Genomic DNA, 23,101 nt, shown 5'->3' on the forward strand with positions numbered 1-23,101 from the left:
AGAACTCCATTAAAAATGAACAATCAATTTAGAAAAAAGAATCAGAATCCACAGAGCAAAGCATCACAATATAAAACTAACCAGTCCCCTTAGCCTTTTGGGTGGATATATGTGTGTTTTGCTCTTAATTTGTGACCCTTGCAACTTTTGGGAGTGGCCGAGTACTTTAATTGATTTGTCCATGTATTTAAACAGAGTTTAAGCCTGGGTACAGGCTTATGAAAGAGAGATCACAGAGGCCTCAAGAGGCCTCATGGTGTTTTGTTCTATTTTGTTTTTAGGTGCAATTTTATCCATTTCTGCAGTTGGCTGTTCCTCCTGTAACAGCCAGGCTCTCCAGACCATGTGCCTGGGAGTGCTTGCAGGTTGCCAGGCTAGCCAGAGATGATGGTGTCTGGCAGAATGTCTGTATGGGCTTGGTGGTAAAGGCAGAGCATGTGCAGATCTGTCAAATGTGCTGAAATAGGAGACCTGGCTGGAGCCCCGTGCCATTTATGGTCCAAGGGATGCTGGTTCTGAAGTGATAGTCAGCTTGATAGTGGGTTTAGAGTGTGTTCTCTTAGAAGAGACAGGGCTGGTGGGTATCTAAAGCAAACTTTAGGAGAATTTAAGACAGATGAACTCTGGAAGTTTGGTTTGGGGTTTTTTTCCCTCAAGATTGTTAAGGTGATTATGAGGGTGATTACATCTGAAAGCTGCTCTGATCTGTGTTATCACCACTTACAAGGGAGATATCTAGATGTAGCTGCCAAAGATAGGTCAATACCGGGGTGACTAAAAGGAAAATAGACAATTGCTAAGATCTGTTGTAAGACCAGCAAAGAATTTCAGAGTTTTGGGAGTCTACACTCAGGAAGAAGATGAAATGCAAGTGAGATGCTCTACATGGTGTCATTGAGACCTCAGGGAAGCAAGTGGCAGAAGCTGAATTCATCAGGGAACCAAATTCAGAGCAATGGTTCACAGCAAACAGCGTCCATGTTCAGCACAGGGAACTTCAGCCTTGCTTATTTAACAGCTTCAAAATAATTAAAAACTTTCTTGCCTCAGTAAGCTCCACTTTCACAGACTGCTCTGTTTCAGTAACACAGCATTCTGCAAACATTTGCAATCACTCTGCTCTCCCAAGCTGTCTTTGGAAAACAGGTAAATACCAAAGTTCATAAACATTTGTAGTGTTGGGATCTTGGCATGGAGTGACTTAAACCATTTTCTTTTTAGCTGTCTGTGTTTCATCAAGGTGAGCTGAGAATTCAGGATCTCAATCAAAATACTTGGCAAGCAGATAACTTCAGCATCTTTAGGCATAAACTGACTTAAATATTCTGAAAAACTTTGTTTGATGTTTAGCCTCTAAGGTGCTACTTGCTTATGCATAGACAAATCCACATTTTGAAATTAAAAAGTTGGTTGTACTAAGACAAAACCTAGGGATTATGGTGCCTAAGTCTGTTAGCACCGTATTTAATTGGTGTTTGGCCTTTTTAATTACTGTTTCCCTGGTTTGGGGAGCCTGTGGCAGGGGGAAGGAGCAGGATGTGCTGTGAGCTCTCCCCGTGCCAGTGGCCGAATGTGCCGGGTTTGCACGGCTCTGCTGATGAAGTGCTCGTGTGCTGCTGGCTCTGAAGTGAAAACAATCACTCTGAAATCTCAGGGCTTCCTCAGAAATGTAAAAAAATGGGGTGGGAGCATAAGTTAATTGTGCTTTTACACACTGTTATACTTGTCAGTGTGCCAGGCTCTACATTTCTTCCAAGGGCGAAATGAAAACTCCAAATTCATGTGGTTATGAAACAATTTCAGTATGAGCACTCAGCAAAGAATTATAAAGTGGGAAAGACACAGTCCTGTGTCACAGCTGCTTGAGAAGGGTCTGCACTGATCAAGGCTTCTTCCAGCTTGGAGGAGCCTTTTGGAGTGTATTGAGACCATTCTGTATCTGTATGTTGAATGTATATAAGGTCCTACATAAAAGCTGATTTGTTATGACATTTCTTTGATCAGGAGATGAGGCAACTGGCAGAAGGCAGCACCGGCATTCCAAGAAATCTCATTTTTCTGCAGCTGGAGATTTAAGATATCTATCTGTTATGCCCTGATTTACACCACAATAAATTCATGTGTTGGAAACTGGGCACAGCAAGAAATCTTGGGCACTGCAGGGGCCTCCTAGAGAAATAGTGATTGCAGTGGGAGACCAAACAAGGACCAAACTCCATTTTCTGTGCTGCAGCAGTAAAGCCTGAGGTACCTGAAGTCCTTAGTAAGCTAAGCTGGGGCAGCCCCTCTTAGTTTTAGTCCTGTAATGGAGGGAATGAAGCACCATTTTAAAATCACAGTATCAAGCCTTGAGATTTTGTTGTGAACCTCATGTGCTTCATGGAGCCTGAATTTCCAAGGTCAGTGCTGATTTGCATCACCAAGAAGGGAGAACAGTCTCAAATGAGAAATGAGTATCTCATTGGACAAACAGCGTTTTGCTCATTTTTGTTATTCGAGTCAAGGGACAAAAGAATGCAGAAGGAGGGGGTCAAAATACCCCGAGGCTAAATCCAAACTGGAGCAAATCCATATTAAAAAAATGAATGTTCCTGAAATTAGCACATGCAAATCTACTCTTTTAGCTACATAAACTCAAAACCTTAAAGCTGCGTTGTAGCTCAACTCTCACTTGGATTCTTAACTCTCATTGATAACACCATGTGCTAATTCAGGCACCCAGGTTTCCATGCACTGTTCTTACCATGAAGAACAGTTGGTCTTGAGGGAAAACATTTACATAGATGACAGCTATTTTCAGGGAAATGAAAAGTACTGGGTGGAAAAGGAGGTTTTGACATTGTGTGAAATATGGGGTTTGCACACAGTAGTTTTTGCTATGTGTTTATAAATTGGTGATTTACCATATATTGATTCACACACCATTTGTAAGTGTCTAATTTATTTATTTATAGAGATGTATGGAAGCCATGGTTTGAAAAGCAGTTTGCATAACATCTGGTATGTCAACAATGTAACCTTTCAATTTACTTGTTGGTAAAAATGTCAATATAATGAACCTGAACTCAGCATTGGTTTACACAAATTTCCTGGCAGACAAAGCAGTAATGATTTGCATGTCAGTGTAAGTGACATGTGCCCTCCAGTTTTGAGTAGTTTACACAGCTAAGAGGGATAAAAAGGGTAGAGCACAGGGCTGGCTCCTCATGTAATTAGGCTGGCAGGACAAATCTCATGTATTTGTGTGGAGTGAAGCATTTCATCTCATTTTGACTTCTGATCTTTCAAAAGCTGCCTTTGTGTTTTCATTGAATCTGCTGAGGTTTTCTTTTTTTTTTTCCTTCTTTTTTTTTTTTGTTGGTTTTGTTTGTTTGTTTGTTTGACTGATTTTTTTGATACACAGAAAAAAGGAGAAAGAAGACCTGAAGTTCATATTAAGTACTTTCACAATTTATGTATATTCTACAAAGATTTTGCACTGGGATGTGATAGAGGAATCCAGTGGATTCCTAAATGCTCTTAAAACCATGCCAGCAATAATACATTGTTTACACCTTTTATATTACTGCCTGTACAAAATGGATCATAGAAATCCATCCCTCTTTTTTTTCACTCTGTGACTCACTGCCTGACAATTTTGAAGCAGAAAAATAGGAAGTGCTGTTGATATGGAATAGTAAATATAGAATAGTAAAGAGCCTTGTTTAAGTGTGGAATCAAAGTTCATGGATGGTTGCAGGTGTTCCTCTTCATTTTAGGGAGTAAAGGCTTGCCCAGAGAAGTCATTGCCCAGCTTCTCTCAACAAAATACCTGTGTGAAAAGGCAGCAGCCAGGGCTTGGGGAAGTGCAAGTTATCCCCTTCCTCCTCTCCAGCCCTGGCTCTCCACCCTGAAGATCTGCTTTGAGATTTGAATTTCCATCAAGTTACCAGAAAAATAAACAAAAAAAAAAAAAGGTGGAAGAGGGAAGGAGACAGTTACTTAGGTACTTGGTGTGTGATTTTACTTCTTGTTCCTTTCTTTTGTGTTTAGTTTTACAGCACCAGATGCTATCAGCTTCCCATTGTTCTGCCCACACTATCCGGTTTGGATCTGATTTGGGGGCTGTGTGGGACAGGGAGAGGGTCACAGGGAAAGCTTTGTGCATCTGGTATTATCTGATAGCTTAAAAAAAAATCTGTATTATAGGCCCTCACTCGAAGCTAAGAAAAGGAAACTTTACCAGCTTTTCCACAGATTGATTTTAATTATTTTTGGTGAAAGATTTCTAGTGTCTCAATGAATACACAGCCTGAGTCAATGCCAGCTGCTTGTAAGAGCTTCTAAGGTTTTTTCAGTCATTTTATTCTAGTCACTACATACATTTTCTATTTGTCCATCATTAATATTTCCTTCATACAGTTTAAAAGTACTGTGATATTTCACTTTCATTCCAGTTGTCCAGGCTCCATCATGGGAGCCTGCAGCTCCTCCAGTGGCCCTGGGTGAGATGTGAGCCCCGGCCCCTGCAGCTCCTGGGTGGAAGTTGCTGCTGGAGCAGAGCTCTCCCTGACCCCCTCACACCCAGGTTTTACTTGAGGACACACAGGCCAGAAGGGATCTGCAGTGACATCCAGCAGGGATCTGCTCCTCAGTGCCCAGCATGCAGGATCTGCAGGGGGGCACCTTTTCTCTGCAATCCAGCCACATCTCAGATACTCACAGATTTCATGGGATTTGATCATCTAGCTTTTTAAAAATTGCTTTATTCAATATTTCATTATTAGCTCTTTGTGTGATAATTTTGATTACAACCCTGTTTAGGCAGAGTTTTTTTTACTAATACATGACAAGCTTTAAGCAAATCCTTTTTTTTCCTGGAGATTTTTAGCAAAATTAACAAATTCAGTGTCTTATCCAGCAGATTAGATGCACCTGAAAGAATATATAAGAGAACCTCTAAAGAAGTTATGGGGAACAAAGGGAAGGCTGGAGAATATTGGGTAGGGCAAGGCAGATCAGGATAAAGCAGACAAAAAATTTATGCATTTATACAGAGGTAATACTTAAAAGATCACTAATTACACAAAGGTAACACAGCTAAGGACTTCATTGGCTGTTGGGGATTATTTTAATGTACCTAATAACAAAACCTCTATAAATATCTGAATGGTGCTGAATTTTTTATATCTATTTATTTATATCCATGGGACTCCTGCAGAGTTTTCCCTCCAGCTGTGTCGACCCAGGACCCCATCTAGCTGGGACTCTGTGAAACATTCCAGACAACACAGCATTATTTAGAGTCCTAGGCACACTTCCCACCACATAAAATCCAAATTGAGTTCTCACAGGTCATGTGGCTGGCCTGGCTGGTACAGCCCTCAAAAGGTCTTTCCCCTTTCTCCCTTTGTTGGGCATTTGCTCTTTATTCATGCTTTGTATTGGAAAATGAAGACACAACTGAGCTGAAGCTGAAATTCCATCAATTTTTTGCTGGGTAGTCAAAACCTGCTCAGCCCTCTTTCCCTCTCCTGTATTTCCCCTGCAATGTTAACTTTCTCTGCTCCTTGTGTACACAGATGGAGGAAACACGTTTGCTTGCAAAACCAAAAGCTCAGGACTGCATCTCCCAACCTTCAGCACATACAAGTGGCCTCCTCCCTCTGACCTCTCATTTCTCAGCTTCAGATTAAATTCCAGATTTCAGCTTCTCAACTTCAGACTCCTGGAAGGACACGAAGCCCTTGAGCCTTTAAAGACCTGAGCCACTTGACCACTCTTCTTCATTTTATTGCTTATCTTTCCTGCTTTTTCATGCTCTGGACTATTACTAACAAGGCAAGAAAGTGTTTCTCAGTCCACACAAACATTGTCATATGTGCTGAGCTCTCCTGATGCACAGGCAGCAGTCACCCATGTGTGCACCCCAGGTGGGTTTTTGGGGCACCCTGAGCCCAGTATTCAAAGCCCATCAGCACAAGCTCATCCATGGAGAGCAGAGCTGCTTGCATTTATATTTTCAGCAACTCATGAGGGCTGAAAGCAAAGCCTCTGATTAATGTGAATTTGCAAGGAAAGGCCCAGTAGCCACCTCCAAACACCCTGAGAGACTCCTTATGCCATAAAGGAATGAGAAGTGACTAGAGGAGAGTTTGACTTGACTGGGAGTGAGGTGGGAAAAAGAGAATAGCAACAACAAAACAGAAAAATGTCAGGCAGCAGTTAGTTCAGAGAAGAAGCTCACACAGGGTTGAGCTTCATTTTAAGGTTCTGATTTATCTGAGTTGAGCATGGCATCAGCTGAAATTCAGAATGAAACTAGGACACAAACTTAATTGCAAAACCAGCTGAAACCACAGGATGCAGTCACAGAAAATTCTCACTCATTTGAGGCTGGCATAGGGTTTCACCAAGCTTCAGCAGGAGGTTTTGGGGGCCCCAAAATAGATTAAGGGAGTTAAAATTCAGTTGCTTTCCCAAATTCAGCCCTGGCCTAGCAGAAGTAGAGAAGGGGATGATTAGAGAGTATCCACACAAGTAGAAGTGGTGGCTGGCTGGCATATGGCTTGTCCACCCCACAAGGTGAGATTTGTAGGGGATCTGTTGTAACTGCTGGTGTAAACAGACATGGTCATCCTAAAATACCTCAATCCAACACCATGGCCGTGAGTGACACAGAAAACCGAAGGTCAACAGCTGTTTCTCTTGCAAAAAAAGCGAACCAAGAACGTCGGAGCTGCGGAGCCCAGCCAGCCACAGCTCTCACACTGCTCCTCTAATTGTCCACTGCCGATGGCCGATTCCTGGAAACAACCAGGGAGAGAGAGCTCTGTGCCTAGCATGAACAGACTTGTGGTTTCACTGAGAAGCCAACACCACAGCTCAAAGCCAGTCATTCCAGCAGCATCGCTCCTTCCCCTGACACTGTCTCTCTGCTGCTCCCTCAGAGAATATTTTCTGCTACAGACATTTATCCCACTCTGGATTTCACTCCTCCTGCCGCTATTCTGGTTTTGTCTAGAAAGGCAGACTTTGTCTGGCTCTCAGCAGCCTGAAGTGTATTTTTTCCTGTACTGGATTCAGACAGGAATGCTGTTGGATGGGCCAAGGCTCAGGAAGGTGTTGCACAGAGGGGCTCCCTCACATGGGTGCTCACCCCGAGCTCTTGGGGAGTGCCTCTACCTTGCTGTGACTCCCTCTTTGCCATGGGGGACAGACATGCAGGGGAGGAGCTGCAGAGTTTTTAGTTCTCCATGGTATTTTGGAAAGCAAAACATATTTGAGACATGGGAGACATATTGCCTTCACCTCTAAACTGTGCTTTCCTTGGTTGTCCTACAGGCATGGGAAGTTTGTGAGGTCTGATCCTGTGCACACTGGGGGAAGCTGAGGATCTCAAGCAATGCATTCTTACTCCAGAGCAGCAGCTCCTGCTAAGCTGAGTGGGGTTGTGGGCAGCAGAGAGGTGAATCCCATTTCTGGGATAGGTGAGTCATTGAAACATGCAGTATTTTCTGCTGCCTTTGGCTTTTTGAGTTAATGGGTGTGAAACTTCTTTTCACTTCTGCTTTTCGTGTGCATGCTTGGTGCGATGTACTTATGGTGTGGAGTTTTGCAATCGGGAGATTTCCCCATCAAGTTTGGGTTTGTTTCTCTGATTTTTACAAGGGATGAACAGGGCAAAGCAGACATGTAGCACATCAGGGCAGGGAAATCCAAGAAAAATAGTATCTGAATATTATTTGTGTTGCAAGCACATGTAGGCGTTTATTATTTCTGAGAGCTCTCTCGTCAGTCAGACACTGAACAATTGTGACATCTGTTGTAAGTTACTGTCCCCCAGAGTCATTTTACACAGTTTGGAGTTTGCTTTTTCAAATCCACCACAAATAAAGCCCAGAATTATCTCTCAGTGCCCACAAAGGCAAGTGGGAACCTCCTGGGGAAATGCTGCAGACTGCGAGGAGGTGGAGAGGTTTAGCAGAGGAGGCTGTTTGGGTCCTCCATGCTTTACCATGGATTGAGCAATAAACCCCCCAGTTCACACCATCAGAGGGACCCCAGTGAGATCCACAGGAGGTGAGACAATGGTAATTTCATAAAAAACAAAAAGAGAGACCAAGTGTAAAGGCTGAACTGCAGCTCCAAACTTCTGTGCTGCGTTGGGGATCCCTGTGTTGGTGTTCACAGGTTTGCACTTTGTTGGTGCCTCCCACACTGCTGCTGGGAGCTGGGAAGGCCAGAGCCAAGTCAGCTTTCCCTTTCAGCCCATCTGCCTGTATCAGGGAAGAAATACTGTCTGTTTGTTTAGGTGAGATATTAGTCTGCCCCCGGAGCTCCAGGTCACTGTAAATGTAACACAAGCCCTATTTCCTGTTAGGAAAGGGGAAAAAATATGCCTGTGAATTGTCTCTGATGTGCTGCCAATTGTCAGGGAAGATTCAATTTGGTGGAGAATTACTGTGCTCTTAAAGAGCTGCACCAGTGACGGAGATTTAGGGCAGCTACTCCTTCCAGAAATGGGAGATTTGTCTGATTTCCACAAAACCAGGATTGAGACTGGCAGCCAGCTGCCCACTCCACAGGCATGAATGGCCTGGAGGGGAGGCTGAAGCAGTGGCTCAGGTTAATGGGACCATATTGGGACCAGAAGGGGACACCTGTACATGGCTGAAGGAGAGCTGGACAGAGATTTGGGGTGAGGCTGGCAGGTGCTGGGGTAAAGCTTTCTCTCAGTGTTTTACCATCCTTCACTATGGTAAAGGAAAAATGGTATTTTCTTGCCACCTAACCAAAAAGTCAGACCAAAAGAGACAAGAATTTGCTCTGTGTGATGCACAGATGTGTTCACTTCTAATCCAATAAAGCAAATATGTGACCTGTGGAATGACCCAAAGCTGCTACAATAAATAATGCTATGGATCACTCATGCATTTCGCTTTCTTTTGCATTTCCTGTATCAAGGCCAATTTCAGCTGTTGTCTAAACAGCCATGTATAGTTAGCTACAGTAGAAATCAACCTTGCCCTTCCAAAATTGGCAAAAAATGGGTTTTGCTCTCTTTTCATTATGCTTATTGCAAAGAGTAGTATTTCAAGTTAGACCTGGATATAGGTGCAGTGCACTTAGGTAAAGCTGATGTGTTTGCATCATTTTGTTTGACCTGTTCTGTAGGCCTCGTCTCCAAAAACATTCACCCTCCAAAGTTTCCTGTGGCAAAGAAATGCAAAAAAGCCCATGGACTATGTCCTGTGAAATTGCCCAGATGTTAACTGGACATCAGAGGTGCTTTGCAACCTGGCATTGTCAATGTGTCCATGTGCCAGTTTGTTCTCTTCCAAAAAAGAGAACATTTAAATCATGTTAGCCTTAGTGGCAGAGTAATTGTTAACTAAAAGCTGTATAATCCATAAAAATAACTCCAAAGAGATTTCATTTTCATTCAGCTTGCTACTGCAGCAAACAATAGCTTGGTTGGCAGGAGACCAGGAGAAATGCAGAAAATCAATTTTAAGGGATATAAAGGCATTTTTGCTTTTTTGCCATTTGGTTCCCTCTCCTAGGTTTAGGGAGCTAGTGGGGCAATGGTGGGAGTGAGGAGGTGGCCAGCAGTGTTTCTCTCCCCAGTGCTTGCAGCTACCAGCTCAGTGTGGCCTCTGTCTCCAGTCTCTGGGCACTCTCCCTGGTCCTGTCTGAGTATCTGAATCAGCCAGGGCACGCCCAGCACCAGCTGAATTATCCTCCCTGCAGGCCTTGGCAGTGGGGTAACTCCTGTGCCATGCTCCAGGCTTCCAGGCAATCCTGGAGATGGAACTGGTCCTCTCCAGCCATTTTTAAAATCCATCAAGGTTTTTCCTGGAGTTCTGGAGCTCGGCAGGGCTGAGCCCTGGGTTGCAGTGCAGTGGTTCACACTCCCAGGGCTGCCCCGCAGAACATTCCCAGCACTTCCACTTTGTCCAGAGGTTCCTTCTTCTATGGAAAATGCAGAAACTGCTCCTGGTATAAATACAGATTTTTGTTCTCCTTCTTTTACTGTGCTTCTGTGTTTCAGAGTCCTGGTTTTGGAGCAAATATTTAAAAATGTAATGTCTTATTCTATGAAGAACTGCTTGGCAGAGGCATGGGGTCAGAAGCCAGCGCTGCAGCCCAAACCAAGGCCTGTGGCTGCTCCTTCAGCTGCTGCACTCCCTGCATGGGGCCAGGCTCTCCCTGAGCCTTTCTCAAGCACTTGCTGAGCCCATCCTTGGCTCCTGATAGAGCTGATCAGTTGATGACTTCTCTCCTGTTCCTGCAGCCTTTCTCTGGCTGCCTCTCCCTGCATGAGGCTCCTCCTGCTCTCCCTCTTTGCATCTCTTCAGCCATAAACATATGTAATAAATAATAACTACATATGTATTTTGTATTTGTGTACTAACATTTAGGGAAATGGGTGATTTGTAGTTTTGCACTAAATGAAGGTAGGAGGGTATTAATATGTTAGGAAAGCCCCCTCTGTCCATCTCCCTTGTCTGTATTCTGAAATTTCCTTTAGAGACTGCTTCTTTTTTTCCAGTCATCCTAAATCCTATTAATCCCTCTTTTTATTTTAGTCAATTGAAAAAAATGCCATTATTGCTAAGGAAGTTTGAGATCTATTTAGAAAGAGCAAAATGGATTTAATCTGGTTCTTGTGTGATAAATACATTTTAAGCTTCTTGGTGTGTCTGCATCAAAGATGTCAAAATGTAATCCTTTAAAATCAATGTGATAGATCCTTTAATACACTTTCTAGCCTATTGCTGTAAAATACTTCCCACATTTAAAAATGTGTATTCACAGGAGACCAGTATTATTTAGGACATAGGTGGGCATATCTGAAATACCCAGGCAAAAAGTGTCTGCTATTACACTGTCTTGAACTGTTGGGAAGAATAGCTGTTACTCACTAAATCTAGTATCCAGTTCCTGGGGAAAAGGTGTTCTCCTGAAAACACCTGCAGAGTAAAGTTTATTTCCCTTTTGTCAATCTGAGCAGCAAAGTAAGGATGCTATAATAAATGATGGCAGGGGCTGGAAAAGATGTAAGAGGACAGAAAAGAAATCATTAATCCACAGCACCAGCTCTGATAATAGCCAGCAGATACCAGACTGCCAGCACATCTCTTTTATCTGTGGGTTTATCTCCTCTTGGGCACTGTTTGTTTTATTTGGGGTTTTTTTTTTGTGTTTGTTTGGTTTGGGTTCTTTTCCATCCAGCAGTTCTGAATCTTGTCCCCTCTGTGAAGATCCCCAGACACACAGGAGTGCCCATCTTTATCTCCTGCAAAAGTATTTCCTAAAATTCTGCCTCAGCTGCTGCCCTGACTGTGATGGGCTGGGGCTGTGCTGGTAGCCCAGGGAAAGCAGCTTAACAGGGTTACCACAGTGTCACTCTGAAAGTGGCCAGCAACTCCTTGCAGTTTATTATTGGTGCTCTTGAGTGTGACCTGGAAATTTGTATCCTTGTATAACCAGATGTCAGTTCCTTCAATTCCTACAAAGCCACTCTTTTTCTCCCCTTCCCCCTCCTTTTCTGGCTCTCCAGACACATGAAAAACCAACAACGTGGGTTCATGCTCCTGACAAGATGAGCCCTGTCAGGAATATACAAGCTGTGGTTTTTCCTTTCTGCATCTTGAAAGTGAAGAAAAAAGAGCTTTGATTTATCTAAAGTTCTGTTATTCTTTTTTTTTTGGTCTTTGAGCTAATAAAAGGTGTCATTATATTATCACACTTGTGTCCCTTCCATGTTTACCCTGGCCCACATTCCACTCTGCAGCAACAAGAACATAAAACATCCCATGAGAAACTCTAGGTTAAGTTTATTTGACTTATTTTTTCTAACCTATGTTGTAATCAGGATTGTTTTGCTAACTTAGTTCACCGAGGTAGTTTTTGGTAAAGCCTAAGATTTGCTTAAGTGGCCAGAAAGAAAATACATATGACTGGTTTATGCCTTGCCACCCTGGATTGTAATGTTTTGTTTATTATGACTTTGGGCATGTTTTATTGGTGAGTGGAGAGGTCACAGCCTCGCATTTGAAACCTGTATTTGTGCTTTATGGGTTCTGGGATTTGAAACCACAGGCAGGCACTGAACTTCTTGGCTGCCTTAGGTAGCTGTGACCAAGTGGCCAGACCAGGTCCTCTCCTCTGTGGTCACCATCCTGGGAGCAGAAGTGTGACATTGGCCTGGGACAGGAGGCCTCCAAAAAAGAACATGAGGCTGAAATGACCCCACTGCAGTGTACTCTGCTCTCCTCATTCCCAGACTCTTGTCATTCTTAATATTCTTAAATTCTGAGACTTCTAGCCAGTCTGTTCTTTTGGAAATAAACGTGTTTGGAAAGAAATATGTGTTCATACCCCACGTAGAAAATATGGCAAAGATACACCCAACTGCTGTAGTGGTGGATCCAGTTATAACAACTGAGTAGAAAAGACTCTTCATTCTACAAATGGAAAAATGGGTTTGGGATGTGTCCAATGCCTTGTACTTCCAAAGAATCCAGTGGTGGAACAAAGGTGCCTTCACTTCAAGGGTTTTAGCCTCACATTGCTCAGTGAGAGCAGTAGCACTGCCAGGTATTACCTGGCAATGTGGCAAGCATGGAAAGATCTGAGGCAAATTTGCTTTAAATCTGTTTAAAGTAAGAGGCAATTTTTTTCCATATAAAGGATTCAGTGAAGTGAGGGATGTTCAGGTGTGTGAAGTACAGTCACATGCTAATTGTTTTGCTGTTTGATTTGCAAGCTGAGCAATTATGGTATAACACAAACTGGCTGATCTTACAGGTCTTTTCCAACCACTTCATGATTTCTGCTGCAGTCAGTGGACTTGCAGAATTCGCTCTGGATGCTCAGTGTTCAGGTTTTTTACTGCCAGGTATTTCATGTACAGCCTGAGTCAGGGGTGTCCAAGATGAGCTCTGAAGTCCCCATCCTTGAAGGTTTCAAGGCCAGGCTGGATGGAGCTTGGAGAACCCTGGTCTGGTGGAAGGCATCCGTGCCCAGGGAGTTGGGATGAAAAGGTTTTTAAGGTTCCTTCCAACCCAAACCATTCTAAGATTCCTCCATTCTTCACACACATTGTGTGTCCATGGCAGATGCCAAGTTCAAAGAAGCATCTAAGAACAAATGAGTTCTCACCAACCTAATGGATTTTACCTGTTTTACAGTGGGGAAAAATGAGGTCCAGAGAATTCATTGACTGCATTATGCCCACAAGAACTCCCAGATTTATTATCTTCTGCCACTCTCCTAAATTCTACCCACCTGATGACATTTTATGGCACTAATATTAATGGTACCAGAGTTCATGTAGCTGTTCCCTCACAAAACAAATATTGCAGTGATGTTGCTTTTGACCACCATTAACTGGTAAATTGCTTTTAAATATTTCTGAATTCAGTATGTTCAGTTTCATCTCTCTGTTGGAAGATTCCTTTTATGAATTACATTTTTTTTTTCCAGGCTGTGGTGGGATGGTTAAAAGAGCTGAATTAGTCTGTAAAATCACCTGAGAGAGATCTTGGTTCAGTCCTTACCTCTACTTGTTTTGTACTAGGTAATATGGAATAAGCTACTGAGGATCAGCCTTTTGACTTCTGTCTTTTTTGTCTTGAAGAGAGTAAACAAAGGGAAATTTTCCTGCCTAAACTGAATGATCTCTTCAAATGTAGAACTAATACATCATAAATACAATAAAAACACACAGACTTCTTGTCAAAATATATATATTTTCTTCCACTGTCTTTGTTTTCTGATGTTATTTTTGTCATGGCCATTTGCTGAACATATATATATATATATATATGTATACATTCTTCTTATTTACTTCAGTACCCAGTCTCAATATTTCTCGTGGTTTGCCCAGAACTACACAAATAATTCATAACTCATCCCTGAGAGCAAAGATGTGGCTGAAGCCACCTGAGGGAAGGGATCACCCACAGACTCCAGGAGGGCAGATATTGATGAGCTGTCAGTGCTGGACACACCAGAGGGGTGTGGGATTGATGAGGAGAATAATGAGTCCTCCAGAAGGTATTTACAGATCTTTGGTTCCAATAACTTTACTGCTGGTCTCACAAGTGCATCAAAAATGAGAAGCAAGCAGTGTGCAGTCATACAGAAAAGTGAGCAGCCATGTATGTATGAATGAAGGAAATATGGTTAAAAGCAGGACCTTCAGAGAGGGGATGAGAGGAATCAGACATAAGGACTGTTGTGTCCTCAGAAGATATTTGGGATGCAGAGGAAACACAGTACAGTGCTGTGTAGCAGTGAAAGCTTTTTTGTATGGATTGGGATATTTTTTACATTTGCTCCAGTTCTCTCTGCCTGACAATGGTCCCTTGCCCATCTGCCCGCAGTGGGAACTCTCTCCCCAGCAGTCAGTGTACATTGGCAGTGCTTCTGCTTCCCACTCTGAGAACATCCCACTCTGCTGCCAGCAGGAGCTGTGAGAGTTTGCCTTTGCTTGTTTTCCTTACCCCCACTCGGAGGAGTTCTCGAAAATGTTTGTAACTGATTCTCACTTCAGGTATCTGCTCCTCCCCTGGGCTCTCAAGCTGTGGTCTGTGGAGTATGAGCAGCACCATTCCTGCTGGTTCCCACAATGAAACAGTAGAAATCATGTCAGGATTGGCATCTCAAGGGAGAAGTAACAGAATTGCCCTTTCTTTATCAAACTGAGTGCTGGAGCTCATCCCTGGCAATTGTATATGGCAGATCCATCATCACTGGGGCTTTCCCCTCTCTTATTTGTGCATACTTATTTATTCTAGCTTTTTTTTTTTTTTTTTTCCCATTCTCTTCTGGGCTTGGTCCTGCCAGAGGTTGTGCAACCAGCACTCCAGTGTCCAAAAGTGCATGTTCTTCATGGCAAGGCAGCATCTGGCCCCGGGCTCAGCTGGACTCTGGTTTCTCCTTGCTGCAAGGCACAGCTCTCAGCTCTGTGTGCTGTGCAAGGGATGACAGTTTGCTGGCCTGGGAGGGGACCAAGCCCTCGTCCCCTGGGTGAGCTGGCTTGCACGTTAAGTGGAAACTTTCATTATTTACCAACTGGTCAAAATGACTTTGCTATTGACATAGGCTTCATTATGTCAGCCATTCCATTCTTTGAAAACGTGGGCAAAACAGAAAAAGAGTGATGGCAGGGAGGGGGAAATTCCATTTCTTCCTAAATTGAGTGGAAACCTCTTCAGGAAAATTAAAGAAAAACCCGAGAGAAGAAGAGCAAAAGAAATAACTGTGGCCAAAGCCACTTTCCTTTCTCTTTTTCAATCTCTTTTCCAACATGCTCCTGGTAAAATCATTACAAAGGCCGTTTATTTTTAAAATTGAAAGATTGGGGAGAGTCATAATGAGATATTATGTGTAAAAGTTGCACATAAATTTCCTTCTGTCATATTTTGGGCTCACCTAACGCATCCCCTTGGCAGGCCTGAGGGAAGCTGATCACTTTAGTATAGATTGTGTGTGCTTCAATAATATTGCCCAAGGACAGAGCTACTGGGTGGCTGAGTTGGCTACATGCTGATTTAAAAATTAGCTGGGCTTTTATTTGCCACACTAAATTACTCTCTCTCAAAAAAAAAAAAAAAAAGAAAAGGAAAATAAGAAAGTTTTGTACTGGAATGAAGCAGCAGGTTTGGAGCATGATCTTTCTTCTTTCCTTTCCTTTTTGAGGAATGCTATTTTTTTACTCATTGGAGAGTTTTGTCGTTTCTCACCTTTATGGAAAGCCGTATGAGTTTCTCACCTTCATGAAGAGGGAGAAAGGCAAAGGGGCTGTGGTGAGTGATGCAGAGATAAGGCCAATGTTCTGTGTTTGCCCCATGGGCTCTTTCCTTGCAGTCTGCCCTGCATGGATCTCATGGATCTGAGTTGGACAGTGTCACACAGCGCCCTGGTCCTGCTCTCAGGTCAAACACATCTGTCCTCCCTTTGTAAATGTAGTGACACAAGATGCTGTAAGTTTCTTACAGAAGAGTCCTGAAATGCTTTTTAAAATTGTTTTTATGATTAGGCAAGTTTGAAATTTCCTGTCACATCTGCAGCCTGGGGTCTGTGTCCCTTCTCTGAGCCGTAGGGGTCATGCCTGGTTTTTCTGTGGAATTTGGTGGGCCCTGATTTTATTACTTTCTTCATATTTTGTTTTTATTGTCCCCATCTCTCTCTTTCTGAGGTTTTTGTGCTTCCAGGATCCCAGCTGAGGAATCTCCACAGCTGCCAAGAGCTGGGACATTTTCATTTCCTACCCTTTCTTGGTTGAAACCAAAAACTGGTCTTCAAGGAGGCAAAGACCATCAAAGAGCATAAGAATAAATAGTAATTCATAGCAGTCTTTGCTAATATGCTTAATTTAGAGCTCTGGAGTCCAAGTCCTAGCCACATCGCCTCTGTATTCCATTTTCTATGAAACACTTGACCTATTTACTCACTTTTTGACCTAGCAGTCTAAGAAATATAAGATGGAAAAGACATGACCAAAATGAGAGGTTTAAATAAACAGCTTTTAGTGTGGGAAAAGGCCAAATTTATTCTAAATGTAAACATGTATTTTGAAAATCTGAGTACCCTCATGCTTTGGGCAAACCTGAGCGAATCTGAGCTTTACATCTAGCCTGTCTCTTAGTCCTGTGCCAAACAAAAACTGGAACTGGAATTTGGAAAGCCAGTACTTTAGCTCAGATTCAGGTAAACATGCTCTGAACCAAACCTCCCAAACTTGCCCTATTGGGATTTGTAGTTAATTAAATTAAGATTTCAGTCGTCTTCACTGGTATCTTCATCTCTGGGTAGCAGCCTTGGGCAAGGTTGAAAGTGAAACTTGCTTCCTTTGCTCCAAGGCAGCTTTGTCTAAAATCGACTCTGGAATCAAAAGCTCCGTGTGCAGCTATTAAAGCTCCCTCACCACAAGCTGCTCTGCCAGCATTTCTGAATGCCCCACTCCTGCAGGTATCCCAGCAAGCTTTCATCTTGTGTGAGCTGTAAAAGGAGGCATCGGGGTTTATTACAGAGTTTGTGCTGCTAACGTGTCATACATCATGCCATTAATTAAGAGAAATTCCTCTTTCCCCAGTTGGGTGGCTGCACGATGCTGCCAGCGTGCATAGATTACCCACCCTGGCCTAACCCAAAGGCTGCATGACTGATTGTACCCCAGAGACCTTCCAGCCTCCTCAGGTAATTCCACTGCTGAGGCTCCAAACCCAAGGAATTAAAGAAACCTCTGCACTGGGCTCTGCTTCCCTTGTAATTAGTACCAGAGTGGGGTGCGGCGGGTCCATGTGTTCCCAATCACAGCCCACACAATGAAAATGTTTTCTTTCTGGGACAATCTGAAGAAACCTCACAGGGATCTGGGGGTTTTATGTATATATATATATATGTGCATGTAATAATAATAATTATCCTCATTAGGACCTTAGCTCCAAAGCTTGGTGATGTGCTTTCAAAATTGGAGGGAGAGCTGGAGGATGTGCTGAGGAATCGCTGCCCACGCACGGCCCCTGACATCACCCTGGTGCTGGGGAGCACTTGGAGCCTGAGCCCCCGGAGCTGCTGCCTTCAGCAGGAGGCTGATTTCACCTGCCTTCAGCTGGGGCTGGACAGGTGAGGTGGGGATGTCCTTTGTCTGTCTCTTTTCCCACTGTGTGCACAGCTGCTTTTGTAAAATTTCTCCACCCAGCTTTGTTCCTGCAGCAGTTGCAGGAACTAAATGAGTCTAATTTATCCAGGGTTTAATTTATCCAAAGAAGCAGTGTGGACTCACCTAACAGCCCCCCAAATTCCTGTGCTTCTCACCAATGCTCCTTCCTCCAGGCTCCTGGGGATTAGGGACACATAATGGGATGCTGGAGGGCTGTTTTACAGAGGATAACAATATTATCCCTCAGACTGAGCCATAGGGTATAATTACAGCTGCTCAGGAATTTTGTCATTAAAAGTCTTTTGGTTAGAAAATGTCAGTTCTTTGAAACAAATTTTTGGAATAAAGAGGGAGGTTTCTAATGTCAAAGAGGAATAAATTCTGGAATAACCACTAGCCCTGGGTAAAGGAGAGCTGTGTTCCACCCCAAGTCCCAGTGAAAGTGCAGGTTACTTACACAGAAAAACCATCACTGTAAAATAACAGTGAAGGATTCTGAGCTCTCCTGGTGTTCATGCAAACTGTAAAGCAAGGGTTTCAAAGAGATCTGCCTGACTGAGTAGGGATACTTGGTTATTTCCTCTATTTCAGAAGCACAACCAAGTTTAAGGACTTGATGTGTAGCTCTCAAAACAGAGAAGATGTCTTTAAAAGGTGCTATTGAAAAGCTGTGCAGGAGGGATAACCTTCAGATGAGCTCTTGCTGAAGTGACCCCACTGCTGGTGAGTGCAGGGCCATTCACAGAACAGTAGAATCATTTGGGTTGCAGAAGAACTCTAAGATCATCAAGTCCAACACTTTCCCCAGCACTGCCAAGGCCAGCACTAAACCATGTTCCCAAGTGCCACTTTCACATGTCTTTTAAATCCTTCAGGGGTGGTTACTGCCTTGGGCAGCCTTTTCCAGTGCTTGACAACCTTAATATCCAATCTAAATCTCCCCTGGCACAATTTGTTAGGGGGAGACCCAAATCTCTGCAGTCCCAGCAGACCTGAATACCAAAAGCACCTTACAAGTGATTAATGAGCAGCCTGGCACTATCACTGCATTGTTAACTCAGTTAGTAAAGCCATTAACACAAATCCCACACATCACTAGCTTAAAACGATATTTCACTCCATCATGAAGAAAAAAGGGTTCTTTTGGACATAGGATGCCTGACCAACAAGCCATTATCCTCCAGCCTGCAGAGAACAGCTCCCAGGTGGGCATCACCCAGCACCCAGCACTCCCTGCAGTTATCTCACCCTGCCCCAATGGGGCACCCCAGGCAGCCCCACTGCCAGGAGCAGCTGTCCTGGAGGAATATTTCTGCTGAGTCTCTCTGTGCCCTGGGCTGGATGGGGAAGGGAGGTGCTGGGAAAGCTCTTTGGAGGGCAAGTCAAGTTTCCAACCTCTTTGCATTACAGGATATAACAAATTAACCAGAGTAGACAACCATGCACCATACTTCATTATGTTCACTGAGCTCACCTCCTGAGCTGTACAGGAAAGAAAAGGCTTTTTTCATTATTTTAATAAAGCGTTTTGCTGTTGCTCAAGGACTTTGGTTTAATACATGATTGTTACTTCAGTGAAATCTACCTAATTCTCTGAGAAATGCTGCCTTTTATGAACACTCAGGAATTTTGAAAGAAATTATTGAACAAGGACTTTTCAACATTTTCATAAAGAAAGCTGTGTTTCTCATTTGAAAGTGACTTCATAATTTGAAGATGGAATAGTTTTTCTTCAGATAGGAAATAGTCCAATTATGAAATAGCAATGTTCTAAATCTTTAGATCTCTCTATTGACCTAATGATATCATTATGGTATGTATAATTTAAATGTATTATGGCAAAAGGAAAAGGTTTCAGATAATTCCTTCTAAAACAAAAATCTGTTGAGAGAAGTGATTCAGAAATTTCAAAGTCTTGAACATAAAAAAATCTTTTCCCTCCTCTTTCAAGTACCATTTGCTTGGATGCCATTTAATGTTGGTTTGACATTTGGCTGTATTTCCCCTGTTCTAAAGATTTTTAGTTTGCATTTAAAAAAAAAAGCTTGGGAATCCATGTGGTGGCCACTGAGGACTTGCACTACTGGCAAATGCTGCTACAAGCTGGAGATCCAAGAAATCAAACATAAGAAATCGACTCCTAGAGACTGAGTATCAGGAAAGTTTTCACACTAAGCTTGTTTTGACTCACATAGATTTTTGCTCTAAATTTGAGTCAGAAACAGAACTCAGTCCCATCTGAGGGAGCAGACAGCTTCTGAGTCAGAATCTCAGTCTGCAGCTGATGCCTGGGACTGTGTCCACCATATCTCAAGACCAAACTGCAGCTCATACCTGAACACCCTCCCCAGCACAGAACCACCAAGAACTTTTTTGCAATAAACCCTCAGAGCTCGGTTTAGCACATTATTTTTAAACTTGGAAACAAAATCCCCTGAGTTGCATATTCACAGACATGAAAAATGAGGCATTTCATGCATGCAACTTTATTTTCAGAAGTGTTTGTGCATTTGCCCACCCTGTTTTGTGAGGACTTGTGCAGATGGCCAGATCTGCAGTGCACAGCCACTTTGGGAGCACACGAACTGCCCCTGAGCGTGTGCATTAGGTGCACTTCTCATGTGCACAATTAGCCATTCCAAAATTTTGATGACAAAGGAATCATTATGCTCCTGAACACGTTTATTATATAAATATTGTCCTTTCTGGTTCAGCAGTGTATTATTCTCACTCCTTTTTGTGCAGCCATACAGCTTTCCCTGCCCTTGCTTTCCCAAACTGGTGTAACTGGCATGTGGAATGCAACAGCTGGTTAGGTCTGCAATGATCCAAGAGCAGCAGAAGACAAGGAGTGCAGAGGGGGCTGCTGTCTTCTGCCAAGTGTAGAACTAAGCAGCTGCTTTGTATTTTCACATGAACAAAAATGTTTTGTTAACTGCCTCACTGCCGAGGCACACGGTGTGGGGAGCTGGGTGTAGTTGCTGGCCCGTGGGGCTCCTCAGTGTGCAGAGACTGAGTGATTCTCCTTCTCTTCCAAGCAGTGTTTGACAGCATCCCATACAATCCTGTGACAGATGGAATGATTGTAGGACAGTGTTCAAACAACTTTATCTTCTCTTTATTGCACAAAGGGTGCCCATATGTGCAAGAATCTCCCCTCAAAAGAACATTCTTAAGATTACAAATGCTCAAAAGCTGGGAAATGCCAATGGAAAATATGTGCTCTGATCATCTTTCATTGGATAAAATAAAATTTATAATACAATGGGGTGGAAGAGGCTTTAAGATGTCATCTAGTTCTCCATGACTCAAGGCAGAATTGGCTCCATCATCAAACTGTTGTCCAACTTGTTCTTTACTGTCTTAAGTTCTCCTGATTTTTTCCAAAAGAACAGTGGCTTTTTGAGATCCTAGAGATGTTGCATTACACCTGTCCAGAACTAAAGCTCTGCATCTTATTATGAAGATGGGAAGGGATTGAGGAAACTACTGGTGATTAAAAGAAAAGTGAGACTCCTCTGTTTTAAATAAGAGTATCAGAAGTAAGACTGAGAAGAGAGCATTTTACTCTTCAAAGAGAATACTGCCTGGAGAAACTGAGATAAGAGTTACAAGGGTAAAAGTTGAACCTTCTGTAGTATATTTACATCCACTGTAAATACTTTACTGGTCCATGAGTGCTGTGGTAAAGGCAATTAGGAAGAGGCTAATCAAGAGTCTTAAGGTGTTGTGTCTGATGTGTGCTCATGTACAAACAAAAGAGATGGTGTAGGGGGGTTCAGGTGCAATCTTCAAAAGGGATTCTGGAGGAAGTGGAAAAGATGCACAGCAAATATTCCTGCTCCAGGCTCCATCTACAAAAGGAACAAAGGCCATGAGACTGTGAAGTGCCAGAATCCAGCCCAGGGGAAAGGTGCTGGCAGGTGCAGCATGTGCAGCCTGCAGGTGTGGAAGAAGCCCTGAACTACTGACAGCTCTGCTCCTTAGCAGCTGGGAAAGCTGGGACAAGAGTCCCTGATGGGGCACAGCACTGGAGCCCTGAGTAGTGTGGAGCACAAGTCTGTGGTCACTGTGCTGGTGAAATTCAGTTGGAAATTAAATGAGTCTAATTGGGCTGTGAAACATGGTGTGTGCAACTTTGGGTGTCTGTGTAATGGGGTGCTGAAAACAAGATCTACAAAGCCAGAAGATTGCAGATGGGAAGGAAATATTTGCTTAAAATATGATGTGAGGAAATGGGACAGCCTTCACCCCCATGGGCATGTGGTAGGGGATCATGATACACCAGGTTTCAAGCTGAGTATTTGCATTTATCTCCCAAATGTTGCCATGTGCACTCTCATGTTCAGGGCAAGACCTGCTGAATTCCAGACAAAGACAAAGCAATTAGAGAGTGATCCAACTGCCATGCTAAATGCCTGTGCTCTGTATTCTGTTTATTCATAGCCTTCTGTTTAAAGTCATCTTGCAGTTTTACTTGCTAAACAAACCTTTCTTATTCATAAGTCATCCATTCATAAGTCTTGAAGGATGGAGAGGGAGTGAAGCAAGGTGAGACTGACAAACAGGGTGAACTCTTTGGTGAAGACAGTGACTTTTTAAATTGAAATAGCAGCTTCTTGAGAATATGGACCCAGGAATATGGACCCAGGAATATTTTTAAGGAAGCTAGAACATAGAGAAGAACAATTACAAGCAAGATTGGGAAGGAGTACCTTCCATCAGAATAAAGAGAACCAATAGTGGAGAAGTTCAGAGTGGACAAAGCCACATCCCATCAGTGCCCAGTGAGTTTTACCAAGAGCATTACCAAGAGATCTGGGAGGACAAAGCCATGGGGCCCCAGGCTCCTCTCCTGGAGAAGGTGACAAAGCTCTGAGTGAATAAGGCTGTGAACAGCACAGGTGGGAAACAGGGTTTCTCTCCCAGGGTGCAGTCCTGGACCAGCCCCTGCCACAGAGCTCCTTTTGTGCAGGTCTGGGAGGTCTCTGGGGTGCTGGGCTCTCCCTGCCTGGAGGTGTTGGAGCAGGGCCTTGAGCTAAGAAGTGCCAGTAACTTCAGCTCTGAAAACAACATTGCTCCCTTATCTTACCTTGGAAGCATCAAACTCACAATGACTTACCCTGGTCTTCACCTTTCAGGACCTCAGTGACTTGTCCTAGTTTTCCTCCTTCAGGACCTCATCTTTTCCCATCCTCATCAGCTTGCTCTGAGGAAACATCCGTGGGTATTTGAGAAGCATTTGGATGCTGTCCTGATGAGCCTATTGAAAAGCCCACAAGGAAATGAATAATTCTGTACTTGATGAAGGGTTTGAAAGATGTGCCATATATAGTGCATGGGGCCCTGTGTTTAGGCAGGGGAAACATAGAATATGGAGGAGCTGCTCTTTCAGAGAGAGCATCTGACCTTTATCCTGAAAATACTGAGAGGGCTTTGGAG

The 23,101-nt window shown here is 43.3% G+C and overlaps 1 long non-coding RNA gene across 1 annotated transcript in view; it reads left to right on the forward strand.

Moving 5' to 3' along the window:
* Nucleotides 1-19,173, forward strand: part of LOC143695420 (uncharacterized) — a 115,209-nt gene extending 96,036 nt beyond the window's left edge. Inside the window, exons 14-17 of the long non-coding RNA XR_013184580.1 lie at nucleotides 5,562-5,820; nucleotides 7,324-7,469; nucleotides 17,431-17,622; nucleotides 18,251-19,173. This is a non-coding gene — a long non-coding RNA (uncharacterized LOC143695420). The remainder of the gene's footprint in view (nucleotides 1-5,561; nucleotides 5,821-7,323; nucleotides 7,470-17,430; nucleotides 17,623-18,250) is intronic.
* The last annotated feature ends 3,928 nt before the right edge of the window (nucleotides 19,174-23,101 follow it).

This window comes from Agelaius phoeniceus, chromosome 17, assembly GCF_051311805.1.
Source record: "Agelaius phoeniceus isolate bAgePho1 chromosome 17, bAgePho1.hap1, whole genome shotgun sequence".
NCBI classification, from domain to species: domain Eukaryota; kingdom Metazoa; phylum Chordata; class Aves; order Passeriformes; family Icteridae; genus Agelaius; species Agelaius phoeniceus.